Source organism: Crinia signifera, chromosome 6, assembly GCF_055691185.1.
Source record: "Crinia signifera chromosome 6, ASM5569118v1, whole genome shotgun sequence".
Classification (NCBI taxonomy): domain Eukaryota; kingdom Metazoa; phylum Chordata; class Amphibia; order Anura; family Myobatrachidae; genus Crinia; species Crinia signifera.
In genome coordinates, this window is record NC_139222.1 from 278,176,331 (window position 1) to 278,192,890 (window position 16,560).

General features: G+C 48.1%; 1 protein-coding gene and 1 long non-coding RNA gene across 3 annotated transcripts in view; one reads left to right on the top strand and one right to left on the bottom strand.

Annotated features, from left to right (window-relative positions):
* Positions 1–16,560, top strand: part of C3AR1 (complement C3a receptor 1) — a 28,831-nt gene that overhangs the window by 832 nt on the left and 11,439 nt on the right. Inside the window, exon 1 of one of the 2 annotated variants that reach the window (XM_083149736.1) lies at positions 14,018–14,155. The exons of the other annotated variant lie outside the window; for it this stretch is intronic. The gene's annotated coding sequence lies outside the window, so the exon portion shown is untranslated. Of the gene's footprint in view, positions 1–14,017; positions 14,156–16,560 lie in introns of those variants that run through there. 2 annotated transcript variants of the gene reach the window in all.
* Positions 10,429–16,560, bottom strand: part of LOC146009408 (uncharacterized) — a 40,457-nt gene continuing 34,325 nt past the window's right edge. Inside the window, exon 3 of the long non-coding RNA XR_014444654.1 lies at positions 10,429–10,722. This is a non-coding gene — a long non-coding RNA (uncharacterized LOC146009408). The remainder of the gene's footprint in view (positions 10,723–16,560) is intronic.

Here is a 16,560-nt window from a genome sequence, read left to right on the forward strand (position 1 = left end):
AAAATAAAGAATAAGACTTCATCTTATCCTGTGTATGTGATTCCTTGTCACATGTGGCGCCCAATGTGAGGCACATACAGCTGGAATTTACAATACAGCAGAGAACCCTGAGTAAGCAGCGACCTGTGTTTCAAACTTGTACGTTTCATTTGGTTCTACACCAGGGTTGCCTGCCTGACCCTCTCCTTCAGGGAAAAAATGCTCTGCTCCTGGGCTTCCCTGGTAATGTAGGATTGCCATCACCTGTGTTGACACCTTTCTTATCAGTTACCTAGCTCCCCACAGGTGCTGGCAATCCTACAATACCAGGGAAGTTAATAAATAGGAGTAAGGGAAAAGGGGCAAGGAATTAATTCCGCACTGAAAAGCATCCTTTGGTTCGCCTTTTAGGCTCTATCTGCTATCTCTTAATTATTCTATATTGAGTTTTTTAAGGTATTAATTTATTTATTTTTGAAAAAGATAGGTGGTGCTACCCTTCTCTAGTATTTGGATATACAATGAGAAAAAAAGGGGGGGAGGGAAAGTAGAGAATTGGTGGGTGCACACTGCAGATAGCTGTATACGGCGTCCAACTGATAACAACAAACTTAAAAATTAACTTTTATTCGACATATTTGTTTAAAAAAGAAGTGTGCTAATTACATCTTCTTGTTAGAATGATAGTAAAGAGGTGATTAAAGTTTTGAAAAAGTGATTAAAAAGTTTGTGATATAGATGCTCTCTTATACTGGTGTTTCACTGGCTCCTAATGTCTCCCCTCTCTGTTGTTTCAGAGAGAGGATGATGTTCAGTATGTGCTTGTAAGCTCTATCTCTGACTTTGGTGTCTCATCTGTCTGTTCCTACTGCATATGTCTCTTCCCAGCAAAATTGGATACAGTTATGTGTCACTTGTAGTCAGATGTAAGTTATTTTTAAATAAATCCCATCTCACACTGTTTATTCTTTTGTTTTTATTTTATTTTTTGTGTTGTATTGTCCCACAACACCTTTATTTTAATGCGATCTTAGTGGTTTTTACTCTTACATGCATTCTGATTCTGCTCAGTGCTGTATACCCCTGTGATGTGTCACTTAATACTTGGGTTTTATGCAGCTTAACATGCACACTATAGTTGGGCTGCCGTCACTCGTCGCTTACTGACAGATACACACTATCCAATCTCAGGTCTTTTAGCCTTTATGTTGGATTCATGGGATATTAATGATCCCTACCTCATGCTGCTTAACTGATATACCGGTTTTCTCAGGATGCTGCTTGTAGATAATCAAAGAGTTTATCTGATATTGATACTCTTTAGTAAGTACGTTCCTCTGCAGCTTATCCGGTATCAGTAATGTACAGTTTACTGTTCAGTCCCGTTTTGTGTGGTTCTGTATATTGTCGTTTCTGGGTATTTATAATGTGTATTAATCCCACTAAATGTAGGTTGTTAGGATTTATTACAGTGTGACCCTTAATACTCTTCTCGTTCACCACATACCATGTGTGAACCCCGGTCACTTCTCCTGATATTGGCTCTCGATGTGCAAGTGGGGTTTGTGACAATCATTTTATTCACAGCATGTGTGGAGTGCCATAAGTATTTCAGATGTTTGTCGGCTTATGCTCTTATGTTCATGAGACCATATCCAATAGAGATCGTTATTCACAACGTATTATGCCCCTGCCGTTCATCTCATGGAGTGTATGAACGCCGGTCACTTCTCCTACTGGGGCAGATGTATTAAGCCTGGCGTAGAGATAAACTTGAGATAAAGTGGAGATAAATTGGAAGGAGATAACGCACCAGCCAATCAGCTGTGTTTGAAATATGACAGTTGGAAGTTGAATGGCTGGTGCGTTATCTCTTTCCAATTTATCTCCAGTTTATCTCTTCGCAAAGCTTAATACATCTGTCCCACTATTGGCAGCACAGTCTCGATACGCAGGTGGGGTTTGTAACAGCAATTCCACTCACAGCATGTGTGGAGTGAAAAAGGTATTTCAAATATTAGTCGGGTTATGATCTAATATTTGTGAGATCATCTCCAATAGAGATCGTTGCGTCATAACACATTACACTCCTGTCATTCATCACATGCAGTGTGTGAGCGCCGGCCACTTCTCCTGCTATTGACAGTACAATCACAGTGTGTAAATGAGGCGTGTGACGGTAATTGTATTTACAGCATATGTATAGCACAATAGAACTTTTCAAACATTATTCGGATTCTGCTCCCATATTTTGAGAACCATCTCTGATAGGGATCACTGCGTTATAGCATTTAACACTCCTGCCATTTGCCCAGGGCCGGCGCCACCACTAGGCAAACCTAGGCATTTGCCTAGGGCGCCGGCCACTGGAGGGCGGAAAATGCCGCCCGGGTACCTGTCTTACCGGCGCTGTCTATTTCAATCTGGCGGCGGAGGCAGCGGGGGTCCCTGCAGTCTATTAAAAATCACGAGCGCTATCCGCCGGGCTATGCGGAAGCGCTTCTAGTGTGAAAACTCTGGCAGCACGGCGCACGCTGATCTCAGCCAATCAGCGTGCTGCCAGAGTTTTCACACTAGAAGCGCTTCCGCATAGCCCGGCGGATAGCGCTCGTGATTTTTAATAGACTGCAGGGACCCCCGCTGCCTCCGCCGCCGGATTTAAATAGACTGCGCCGACCGACAGGTAACCCCCCCCACACCTCACTGCTGGTCCATCGGCAATTGCGCCACGTTTCTGCCCCCCCCCCCCCCCCCCCCGGCACCGGGGCGCCCCCAGCCCGACTTGCCTGGGGCGCTCCGGTGCCTTGCACCGGCCCTGCATTTGCCACGTGCAGAGTATGCAGGGCCGGTGTAAGGCTTCTCAGCACCCTAGGCAAAACTTCAACTTACTCCCCCCTACCTCCCCTCATTTTTTTTTGGGGGGGGGGGGGAGTGGCCAAGTCCCCTGCTTTCCCTGGAGGTCCTCTGCACCCTCCCCTTTGCTACCCACAACAGAGTACAAGGAGGGGGGCAGCAATATAGGGAAGTATGTCTCAAGGGGAAGTATGGAGGTGAGGTCTTAGAAGTTCCACAACCGCCACCTGCATTAAGGACAACAAGGATCCTCATAGACATCCTTGATTTTTTGATTTGTAGACTTGATGGCGCCCCCAAGATCCTAGCGCCCTAGGCAGCTGCCTAAAGCTGCCTAGTGGTAGAGCCGCCCCTGAGAGTATGAACGCTAGCCGCTTCTCCGAGCACTGTGCTCGGAGAAGCGGCTAGCGTTCATACTCTGCACGTGGCAAACGACAGGAGTGTTAAATGCTATAACGCAGCGATCCCTATTGGAGATGGTTCTCAAAATATGGGAGCAGAATCTGATTAATGTTTGAAAAGTTCTATTGTACTATACATACTGTATGCTGTAAATACAATTACCGTCACAAACCCCACTTGCACATCGAGAGCCAATATCAGGAGAAGTGGCCGGCGTTCACACACGGTATGTGGTGAATGAGAAGAGTATTAAGGGTCACACTGTAATAAATCCTAACAACCTACATTTAGTGGGATTAATACACATTATAAATACCCAGAAACGACAATATACAGAACCACACAAAACGGGACTGAACAGTAAACTGTACATTACTGATACCGGATAAGCTGCAGAGGAACGTACTTACTAAAGAGTATCAATATCAGATAAACTCTTTGATTATCTACAAGCAGCATCCTGAGAAAACCGGTATATCAGTTAAGCAGCATGAGGTAGGGATCATTAATATCCCATGAATCCAACATAAAGGCTAAAAGACCTGAGATTGGATAGTGTGTATCTGTCAGTAAGCGACGAGTGACGGCAGCCCGACTATAGTGTGCATGTTAAGCTGCATAAAACCCAAGTATTAAGTGACACATCACAGGGGTATACAGCACTGAGCAGAATCGGAATTCATGTAAGAGTAAAAACCACTAAGATCGCATTAAAATAAAGGTGTTGTGGGACAATACAACACAAAAAAATTTAAAAAAACAAGAGAATAAACAGTGTGAGATGGGATTTATTTAAAAATAACTTACATCTGACTACAAGTGACACATAACTGTATCCAATTATCCCTAACAAAGTTTCCATAAACGTGAAAATGGCAACTTTGTAATAGGATACTGCACACATAACAGTACCAGGCATTTTGCTGGGAAGAGACATATGCAGTAGGAACAGACAGATGAGACACCAAAGTCAGAGATAGAGCTTACAAGCACATACTGGACATCATCCTCTCTCTGAAACAACAGAGAGGGGAGACATTAGGAGTCAGTGAAACACCAGTATAAGAGAGCATCTATATCACAAACTTTTTAATCACTTTTTCAAAACTTTAATCACCTCTTTACTATCATTCTAACAAGAAGATGTAATTAGCACACTTCTTTTTTAAACAAATATGTCGAATAAAAGTTAATTTTTAAGTTTGTTGTTATCAGTTGGACGCCGTATACAGCTATCTGCAGTGTGCACCCACCAACTCTCTACCCCCCCCCCCCCTTTTTTTTTCTCATTGTAATACCAGGGAAGTCCAGGAGCAGAGCATTTTCTCCCTCATGGAGAGGGTCAGGTAGGCAGCCCTGTTCTACACTGTGCAGCTGGTCTGGGAGCCAGAAAAGTGCAGGGTAATATGGCGGAATTGCTAAAAAAAAAAAAAAGGTTGCTGGGCTGCAAGCTCAGGTCCAGATGATACACGAAGGGCAACAGGATCTGCCTGCTAAAAAGAATACCTAAATTCAGGGGCAGCCAGCACAGATTCAGATGTTGCATGAAGAGCTAAAAGAGATGAGGTAAAGGGGATGCAGTTAAGATCCCGGCGGTCGGGATCCCGGCGTTCAGAATCCCGACGCCGGAATCCCGACCGCCGAAATGCCGACACTTTCTCCCTCCTGGGGTGTCCACGACACCCCTGGAGGGAGAATAAAATAGCGTGCCGAGCGTAGCGAGGCACCGGGACCGCTGCGTGGCGAGCGCAGCGAGCCCGCAAGGGGAGGCGATCCACGTCCCCCCCTTGTCGGCATTTCGGCTGTCGGGATTCCGGCGTCGGGATTCTGAACGCCGGGATTCAATACTGAATCCGAGGTAAAGTGGGCAGGAGTGGGATAGGCTCACCCCAGCTGATGACATAGAAGCATTCCTTTGCAAGATTGAACGCACTGCCATGAGCTTGGGATGGCCTGCGGAGGAATGGTCTGACAGGCTGGCTCCTTATTTTGATAAGTCTGTGGCTGAGTCACGCTCCTATACTAGCCTTAAGAAGTCTATACTTGAAATAATGGAGTGACGGGCCCCAGCTAAGCCCAGGAATTCCATGGCTAGCAGCTGGAGGATTCAGCTGGCCAAGGCCTGGTTGCAGCCGGATAAAAATGCGGAGATAGTCGCACTGGACCAGGCTAACAGAGTGTTAGACCGCTCTGTGCAGCAGTGGGCCTTTCAGTTTGACCCCCAGGCATTTGAGGCTCTGGCAGTAATGATTGAGCAGCACCTGAAGCTGGCAAAATTGAGTAAAGCCAGATCAGGATTCGTGCCAGTACCAAAGCCCAGAACTCAGGTCCCAGAGTTTAAGCCAAAGGCTCCGCCTACCATGGTGTGCTTTGAATGCAGCAAGCCTGGTCATGTACGGCGGGACTGAAAAACAGGGAGAGCCGATGGATTGCAGTGCAGCAAAAACTGCTTGGCCATTGGTCAGCATGGCAGCTGTGGGTGTATCCCAGGCAGAGTCCACCTTGTTCCCAATGGTGGTACAGTTGGAAGGCCGGGAGATCTGTGCACTGATGGATACTGTCAGTGAGCTGACAAAGTCCTGCCTCTTCTCAGGGTGTTTCGCATTGCGAAGTTGAGGAGTGGCCACATGTATACTTACCCCTGATCATCCAAGGACGGTCATTAAAGGTGGTAGCTGTGGTGACCTCCAGACCATCTTATCTGTTAATCCTGGGCCCGGTGACTTCCCATTGCTGCAGGAGCTGGGTACATGGCATGACACCTACAGACAGTCAGCCGCTGAGCTGTCTCAGGTTACAGAGAGCAGAGACTACCAAGGCTTGGCATCGGGGAGAGCTACTGCAGCTACTGAACCACCCCAGGAGACTGAGGCCCAATGGAACCTTGTTGGTGAGAAAATATCATTGCAGAACTTTGGGCAAAATCAACGCAATGACAGCATTCTGGTACACTCCTTTGAGACTGTAAAAGTGGCAAATGGTAGGGTGGTTGCTGCCATATTTTGTATTGAAAAATTATTTGTTATATCATGTAACTACTTTACAGGGGAAAAGGGTAGATCAGCTCTTAGTTCCCAGAAAACTGGAGCGGTTGGTATTAGAAGCTGCACATACTATATGCATTTGTGGGGAGGCCATTTAGGGGAGGAGACAACACTCCAACACATCCAGTTAAGGTTCTTTTGGCCCGGCATCTCTGCCTCAGTCAAGAGTTATTGCCAGGAATGTCCAGTGTGCCAGAAGACGGCCCCTCGGCCAGAGTTTTGGGCTCCACTGTTACCCCTCCCTATCATTTGCGTGCCTTTTGAGCAGATTGGAATGGATATGATAGGGCCAGTGGAAAAATCTGCTTGAGGGCACCAATACATAGTGGTAGTGGATTATGCCACCAAATACCCGGATGCTATACCCCTGCGTAATATGAAATCTGGAACTATTGCCAGAGAGCTACTAACCCTGTATACCAGCTTCGGAATAACAAAGGAGGTTCTAACGGACCAAGGAACCGTGTTTGTTTCCAAGCTTATGAAGGACTTATGCCGGTTGTTAAAGGTAGACAGGATTACCACCTCAGTGTACCACCCGCAAACAGACGGCCGGGTAGAAAGGTTTAATCAGACCCTTAAACAAATGATAACAAGGACAGTCTCTGGGATTTGCTACTACCGTTTGTGGTCAAAGAGATATCCCAATCCTCTACAGGGATTAGGCCTCATTCTAATTCATTTGGAATGGGGTGAATTCGGCCTCGTTCCAATGTTTGGGGCTCTGCGCATGAGCATGGCATATTATGGTATATTATGTGCATGTGCAGCTCGCCTTTGCGAACGGCTTTGGTGACTTGCACAGTTGCCAAGTTGTTTGCAAGGATCAGGGTCGGGCCGGGGGGGGGGGGGCGGGAACAGGGGCCACCCATGGAAACGCTCAGCCCAATTGTACGGCCATCTAAGGCAGATTGCGTCGCTCCTGCACAAACACAAGGAAAGGGCTCAGTGTTACAGAACGGTTGTGAATCCGCCCATAGCGAGTATGCCATTATCCTGTGAAAAGAAATAAGATATCAACTGTAAAGTCCAGTGGAACATATCAATACATAAATGCTCTATATATATATATATATATATATATATATATATATATATATATATATATATATCTTATATATTTAGCCAGATCCGTCACTCAAAGCAGTGTTGGTAACGGTGGGCGGGGTTCCACGGGTGATTGACATGCCCGTCCACCATTAACCACACTGCGAAACCTGGCCACTTCCGTTCTACACACCACCCCCCTTGCCCTCCGTCCTACACACCAGCTCCCACATATCCGCCCCCTCCTCGGCAACCACTCCCCATGCCCGCCCATACATGCCCAAACCCCGCCCCACGGCTACACACCGCGCCCCCCACACACACACACATCATCCGTCCGGCACACAACCTCCCGCACTACCCACCCCCTCCATGCCCAGCACTCCCCATGGCCGCCCATACATGAGCAGCCCCAAGGCTACACACCGCGCCCCCCCCCCCAGACTCTCGATGAAGCACCAGCCCCACGGCTACACACCGCGCGCCCCACCTCACCTCACTCTCATTAAGATGTAGTACCCAACGATCGGGGGAAAGGGGGCGGGATCTGGGTGGAGTGCGGACTCCTGCGTCCGGAGCTAGGGAAATGGTTTGAAACCCAGAGAGGGGAGAGACCTGCTCTCCTCTCCGCACAGCGCCGGTCCCCGCCAGTAGCAGCAGCACGAAGGCTGCCATGTGCTGGGCACCGTAACCCGCGCTCTGACTGCTGCCAGGGAGAGGAGGGAGCAGCACCAACAGCAGCACATGAGGAGGACGCTGTAATAGCGTCAGTGTGCAGCAGCAGCCTCAGACATGTCAGTCCCATGGCAGCGTGTGCAGTCACCTGTCCCCAGCACAGCAGCTCAGCCGGCTCCGGGGCTCAGCGCCAGTTTCAGGAACTAAACTGGAGGAGGGAACCCCCTGCGCCTGCAGGTAAAGGAGGCTTAGTAGGCACCGTACCCATCACTGTCCACTTTGTTCTGCACAGCAACGGGGCTCAATGCTACAGACAAAGGGCGGGATGTATTAATTTACATCGCCGCCCTTCGCCTGACAGCCGCCGCGATGCTGCCGCATATGTACTAACATATGCGGCTAGCATCGGGTTGCGGTGACGGAGACCCCGCCATACCTGTTATGTGGTCTGCGGGAGTCTCCGTCACATACCGGCGGCTGACAGTGTACCCCTGCATCTCCTCCTCCCCCCTGCAGCCGGATGTCCTCCCGGCTGTGACACCTGCTGGGGGAGGAGGAGATCAAAGGAGGATGGGAGGGGGGGGGCGCGCGGACGGCGATAGAAGCCCATATGCTCTGGGTGGTGATATCCTGCCAGACGAAGACGGGGCGGACGGGTATTGGTATATAGGAAAATGCGGTAAAACCCCCGTTTAACCGCATTTTCCCTTTTATTACATCCCGCCAAAGAATCAGATGCTCTGTGTTCCCAGCAACTGGCTATATCATTGCACATACTATGCATGTGTGTAACATTATTATATCTCTTATATATTAAGCCAGATCCGTCACTCTAAACAGTGTAGCTAAAGGTGGGCGGGGTTCCACGGGCGATTGACAGGCCCGTCCACCGTTCGCCACACTGCGAAACCTCTTCCATTCTACACAACACCCCCCTTGCCCTCCGTCCTACACACCAGCTCCCACATATCCGCCCCCTCCTCGGCCACCACTCCCCATGCCCGCCCATACACGGCCAAATCCCGCCCTACGGCTACACACCGCCCCCCCCCCCCACATCATCCGTCTGGCACACAACCTCCCACACTACCCACCCCACCAAGCCCAGCACTCCCTATGGCCACCCATATACGGATAGCCCCATGGCAACACACTGCCCCCCCACACCCTCTCGATCATACACGATCAGCCCCACGCCCCTTGCTGACATCATGCCACTCAGCCCAGGCTCTACGCCCCGTTCACGTCCAAGGGACGTCCCCCCACACCCGCACGGATCAGCAGCCTGCCCTGCCTCACCAGACACACAAACAGGAGACGCTGCCTGCCGCCCCCACCTGACACAGACACTCCCCTAATCACTGTCACCCGCCACCTGTTTAGTTCTCAGTGAGCGGCGCGCTACAGCAGACCACACACTTTGCAGGACACAGATGACATGCCCGCGAGCGCACCAGGGACAGCACAAACCACACCAGGGGTCCCGCCGCGCTCACACTAACAAGGAGACATCAAACAGCCCGGCAGTGGCAGGGGGGCATCAGGGGCCACGGGGAGCAGGCCAGGGAAGTCCAATGTACCCCAGTCAGGATTGTATGAGTAGCACAAGCACCCTGCGTACTAACACTCAGCCAAACAACGCCCCCCCCCCCTCTTTATTCCTGGCGCAATCCACTCTCTTAGACCTGCTGCTGCAGACCACCACCCTCCACGCCCTGCTGCCGCCGAGCGCCAGCCTCCTGGATCTACTGCCACCGTCCAACACCCTCCAGGACCTGCTGCCAACGAACTCTACTTTCCCAGACTGCCTGCGCCAGACCACAACTCTACCCCACACCATCTGTAAGTACTACCCACCACCCCATACCAATACACCACCAACTAATCTCCAAACACAGCTCCCTTCCATTGAAAGCCAGTACCTGCTGCGTGGCACCCAGCACCCCATACCAAACACTCTTAGGCCACTACACCTCTTCAAACACACCTTACTCACATATATTTCTACTTCTAATGGGGCGAAGCCCCTCACGACGGTGTGAAGAACGCCCAGAGGGCGCGATGAATCACCTAGTATATATATATATAAAGGTAATTATCACAATAAGATGACCACCACTAGAATGGTCCATAGTTCTGTAGTAACACACATCTCTTTAATCTTAGGTTTTTAAATTCACTTTTTAGATGAAGTATCTATTTATCTATGGAAAACACATATTAATATTCACCCGTGTTCCAGGTTGGAACTTAGGTATGTAGTGTCTATATATGTGGATGTATATAACAACATGTTAAAAAAAAAATTCTCACAACTAACGTAAAATAAATTATATTTATAGGAAGTTAATATTTGCTGTTCACATCCAAATTAAAAATTTCTTATGAAGTATCCGAAATAAAACACACAAGAGGTGATAATCGCATATAGATAATTTTAATCAAAAACCACTTCTTCACAATAGTCAAGCACTTTACGCCACAGTAAGAATACAACATTATTATCCTTTTTTCACCCTTACCACCACTTATCTTCTCTTTGAATTCTGGTCATTCTGTTTAAGATTCTGCTCTCGTAGAAATACCTAATTGAATTAGTCATTTAACATTGTCCTAGTTCCATCTTTATACATTGAAACAATTGTTTACACTTGTAGATTGTGAAATGTTCCCCTGAAGAAGTCTTTGTAAGACGAAACGCGTTGGAAAGCATTTTTTACCACTGTTGAAAGAAGGAAATAAAAGATTATTCTTGGAAAACTATCTTCATCCATTTTTTGAAAGATTATGGAACTTGTGGACATTTTTAAGTGTTAAGGCACTATACCACTATTTGGGGACACTTTTGTGACACAGTTATGTTATCAGCTGTCCTGAGGAAGGGGCCTCGGCTCCGAAACGGTTGACATGTAAGGCTGAAGTTTTGCACCATATTTTCGTGTGATGTTTTAATACAAGTTTTCACGTTTTGAGAGTGCCGCCTCCTGTTTCTTATTTATTGGGAAACTTGCTTCTATGAATTCACATTGTGGAGGGCACCTGTCCATTTGTCGGTGGTTCCAAGTGCTGGTCTTATCGAATTGTATATATATATATATATATGCATATTTGTCTGTCCATGCTGAAGTAATTATTATTCATCGCCCCCCCCTCCCCACCCCAAAAAAAGAAAGAAAGGATAGAGAATCTTTATTTCACCTGACTATCTATGATTCCGGTCTGAAGGGGGTTTTACTGGCTGCGTCTGCTGTCATGCTTGATTTACTAGGACTGTTTGTTCCGCAAGTTCTGAAACCATACAGAGCGTAAGACAGTGACACAGCTGCGCTGTCATACCCCCATACTGCTGTCCGAATCATAGGGGGTGATTCAGCCCTGCTCATTGATGGTGGGGGTGAGCACATGCGCTGGCACAATCCCCCTGAGCGAACGCCTTCGGCGAGTTTTTCACTTGCTGGCGAGTTCTCAAAATGATTGACAGGCAGAGGGGTCTGCCCATTGTTTCATCACAAAAACGGTGGGCGCGCCCATAGAAATTCTCGGGGCGAGCGGATGACATCACATGACTTCAGCCCCAAATTCGTTGGGAAGCATCCATCTGAAAAGTAAGTTTAGGTTTCCTTTTCTTTACGAACAGATGATGCGTATGCGGGACACACACACCTCTGGACGTGTGAGCAGATGGGGGGGCGTGGGGCGGAGGTGAGTGGTCCTGCCCATGGGAATGCTCAGCGTTTCATGGGCGTTCCCATGGTAATTTGTCAATGATGCGGGTGTGTGGGGGGCGGGCAGCTGTGTCAGTGGATGTCAGCTTCCCGCACAGGGCGCTCGCAGATATAGGGCACCATAGAGGGGCCTTATATCTGTGAGTGCTGTAGAAATCCTTCGATGGTTGGCGACCATCGCATGATTTCCTCCTCGCACGCAAGGGGCCAAAAGGATGTGGTACTTGTGTATTAGCAGGGCGCCCGGCTACGCTATGCTAACAACGTACCGTAGCCAGGCGCCCTGCTAATATGTGTGTAGTGCATTATACTTACCCTCAACGATGTCACCGGCTCCAGCGTTCCCCTCCTCTGGCACTCGCCTCCTCCATGTCACTCCTAGTAAATGGTGTCCCCGCCGCCAGCGTTCTCCTCCTCCGGCACTCGCCTCCTCCATGTCACTCCTAGTGAACGGTGTCCCCGGCGCCAGCGTTCCCCTCCTCCGGCACTCGCCTCCTCCATGTCACTCCTAGTGAATGGTGTCCCCGGCGCCAGCGTTCCCCTCCTCCGGCACTCGCCTCCTCCATGTCACTCCTAGTGAATGATGTCACCGGCTCCAGCGTTCCCCTCCTCCGGCACTCGCCTCCTCCGTGTCACTCCTAGTGAATGGTGTCCCCGGCGCCAGCGTTTCCCTCCTCCGGCACTCGCCTCCTCCATGACACTCGCCGGAAGCAGCAATGTACGTAATTTAGCATACTGCAGCTGGGGGAGCATCACATGGTTTCCCTGCTCCCCCAGTGACACTACGCTAATTGCGTACATTGCTGCCGCTGGGGAGTGTCATGGAGGAGGCGAGTGCCGGAGGAGGGGAATGCTGGCGCCGGGGACACCGTTCACTAGGAGTGACATGGAGGAGGCAAGCGCCGGAGGAGGTGAACGCTGGCGCCGGGGACACCGTTCACTAGGAGTGACATAGAGGAGGCAAGCGCCGGAGGAGGGGAACGCTGGTGCCGGGGACATCGTTGAGGGTAAATATAATGCACTACACACACAACACACATTTCACCCACTAACACAATCCTATCCCCACTATCCACGTCATACCCACAGTTTCCACGTGGGCGTGGAGTTAATTTTATAAAGTGTGGCGGGTGCAGCGAGCCACCGAGCCCGAAGCGTGGCGAGCGCAGCGAGCTCGCCACACTTCGGCCTCGGGGGCTCGCTGAGCTCGCACACTTTATAAATTTAACTCCACACCCACGTGGACACTGGGGGTATGACGTGGATAGAGGGGATATGAACCATTGTGTATTAGCACAGCTCCTGAACAAGTTACATAACTTACGTTTACGTAGCCAGCATAGTGGTGCATTGGTATTCTCAATACACCACTACGCAAACTACGTAAAGGGTGCCGTGATAATACACAAGTACCAAGGATGTTCATGCTAAGCATCAATTCGCAATCGTGTGGGGGAAATCGTCATGCGAGGTGGGGGGCACCCAGACTTGCGGGCGGAGGGTAGCGTTTAATGGACACGCAAGGCTGCGAAATTCACATGCTTTCAAGTCAACCAGCATAACCTCCAGAGCCGTCACACAGGACCTCTCCTCCCTTATACTGCTGCACAGCCCTCTGATATCACCACTGATAATGGGAAGGCTGTCATTTGGTTCTTAAGGTACCAGCTTGATATTAAGGAGAACATTTACGAAAGTTTCAGTTTATCCTCTACATGCACCACTCAGGGGTTTATTTACAAAACATGGGAGTTCTATTGAAGACAGGATGTTGCTATTGGCAACCAATCAGAATCTACTGATATGATTGGCTTCCCATAGCAACAAGCCATTTTCATTAGATCTCAGTAAACACACCCTTCAGCATCACAGAATGCTTTTGATAATTACCCCTGACACCCCCACAAGTTCGAAACTAAAGTTTATATAGTATAATAATTCTGTAGGATCTGTCCCGTTTCTGACATGTACAGTATGTGCAGCGAGAACAATGGGGCAAGGAGAAGTCCTTTCAACGAGGCAGAAGAAGAGGACCGGCCACCAGGAGCGGGATAAGTATGGAAAAAAGGAAGCGAAATGGGTGGAGCAATAGCTGCGGTCAGAGTAGGAGTGGATCAGTGGAAAGATGGGTGGAGCCAGAAAGAGCAGGAAGGTGCGGGTGGGGTTGGGGGGACGCACTAAGGTGATCCTGGACCCTTTACTAATTAGTATTTTATAGACTATAAATTAAGACCCACAGAGTTTTGGTTCCCAAATGAAAGTATTTTTAATCTGAATCAAGTGTTATGCTGACAACTAAAAAGGTTTTAGAGGAAGGAAGTTTTGTAACATTGGAATATACATAGAACAGAGACACTGAAAGACGTCCAGATTCCCTCAGATTAAGATTGTGGTGGATTCCATATACAACTCTCCATCTGGCAGGAAGAGGTAAGGGTTATTACAGGTGTAGTATTGCCAGCTAAAACCTGATCAACATATACAGCATAGAATCATTTTATATCATTTTATATATTAAGACTTTTAAAAATGTTTGAATTTTAATATATTATATCCTTTTTTTGTGTATAGTTTGTAAAGCTGTAGGATATGTAGTTTAAAGTTTAAGAACATCCTGATTTATAAATAGGAGGGGGGGGGGGAATTGTTTCATTTATCAAATTTTTGACATGAACGGGTCAATTGGAGGAGGGGCAGGGCTAAGCCGTACAATATGGGTGGGGCTAAGTCAATGGTAGGGAATCATTGGCCAGCCAACGTCAATGGAAAAATACTATCAACTAGTGCTGGCAAGCCATTGATGATTGGGAAACGTTGATGGCCAACCCAATCCCACATAGCACTTGGCATCGTCATTATGCAGTCGCAGGTTGGCCAACACAACATTGCTGTTTATAGCATATATTATATATTAATAGAAGAAGGATGACTTTTATAAGTGACATCAGCTAGTTATGTTTCTTTAGAAAATCAAACTATCAAAAACTGTCAACAGGTGAGGGTAAAAATGCTGGGCGTACCCCTGCAGACTGCCGCCCCGAATTCAGAGGACAACGTTTAAATTAAAATGTTGATTTTTTTTCTTTTCATAATTTTTTTGTGAAAAATAGGCTTAGGGGTGTCTACCCCCCCACAGTGTTCATAGGTCCTATTATAACATTACACTACACCCCCCACTAGTGACAGGATTCCCCAATGGCAATAGATACTCAAATGGAATTGCGCAAAAACCACCAGTGGTAATGGATCACTCCTGTGGGCAGTCTATTCCGTTCAGTGTGCTGCCAGAGATGAGGAAGCCCGCATAGATCCTGCCATTCTTAAACTGCCCCTGATATTAATATTAATAATTACCACAATCGCAATGTTGACACATAATGTCAACCGGTAAAAGATGTCGACAGAAAAAAAGGTTGATATGTGAGTATAGTGCTATGTCGGTGTGACAATTTGTAAGCACCATTACTGTGGGCGTTATGTGTATAAGGAGGCACTACTACTGTGGGCGTAATGTGTATTAGGGGCACTACAACTGTGTGGCATTATGTGTACAAGGGGCCAGAGGCGGATCAAACGAGTTGTGGGCCCATGTGCAAAAATATGGTTTGGGTCCCCCAATCACACACAAAAAATACTGCATAGTATCTTTTTGTTTTGTTTACTTCAAATTGAAAGCCCATTGCACATTATGCCACACACTGTAGTGTCCATTGAACATTATACACACAGCAATGCCCATTACACATTATGCCACATACCAAAATGCACATTAGAACACACCGTAATGCCCATTACCCATTATTCTACACACCATAATATCCATTACATATTATGCCACACAAGTGCGCTCACCTACATGCTCATTGCCAACAAGCTAATATTCACGGGGGGAGGGTTACATGTCCATTGCCACCAGGATTACATGCTCGTTGCCACAGCGATTACATGCTCATTGCCATAGGGATTTCATACTCGTTGCCACAAATGGGGGCATAGACGTATAGATATATGAACAGGAGGGGGAGTAGACGGGTGGACGGGAGGGGGCAAAGAGAGAGGGATGGGCGGAAGGGAACATAAAGAGAGGTACGGATGAGAGGGGCCAGAGGCGGAACAAGCGAGTTGTGGGCCCATGTGCAAAAATATGGTTTGGGGCCCCCCAATCACACACAAAAAATACTGCATAGTATCTTTTTGTTTTGTTTACTTCAAATTGAAAGCCCATTGCACATTATGCCACACACTGTAGTGTCCATTGAACATTATACACACAGCAATGCCCATTACACATTATGCCACATACCAAAATGCACATTAGAGCACACCGTAGTGCCCATTACCCATTATTCTACACACCATAATATCCATTACATATTATGCCACACAAGTGTGCTCACCTACATGCTCATTGCCAACAAGCTCATTTTCACGGGGGGAGGGTTACATGTCCATCGCCACAAGGATTACATGCTCGTTGCCACAGCGATTACATGCTCATTGCCATAGGGATTTCATACTCGTTGCCACAAATGGGGGCATAGACGTATAGATATATGAACAGTAGGGGGAGTAGACGGGTGGACGGGAGGGGGCAAAGAGAGAAGGATGGGCGGAAGGGAACATAGAGAGAGGTACGGATGAGAGGGGCCGTAGAGAGTGACAGATGGAAGAGAAAATATAGTGAGGGACAAATGGGAAGAGGCATAGAGACTCGGGACTGATGGGAGGGGCAGCTGTTATAGGGCCTGGTGGCTTTAGACGCCCTAGGTTGTTATTTTATTGTCTTCCATTACTGTAGTTTACACAGCCCCCCCCCCCCCACCATAATGAACACA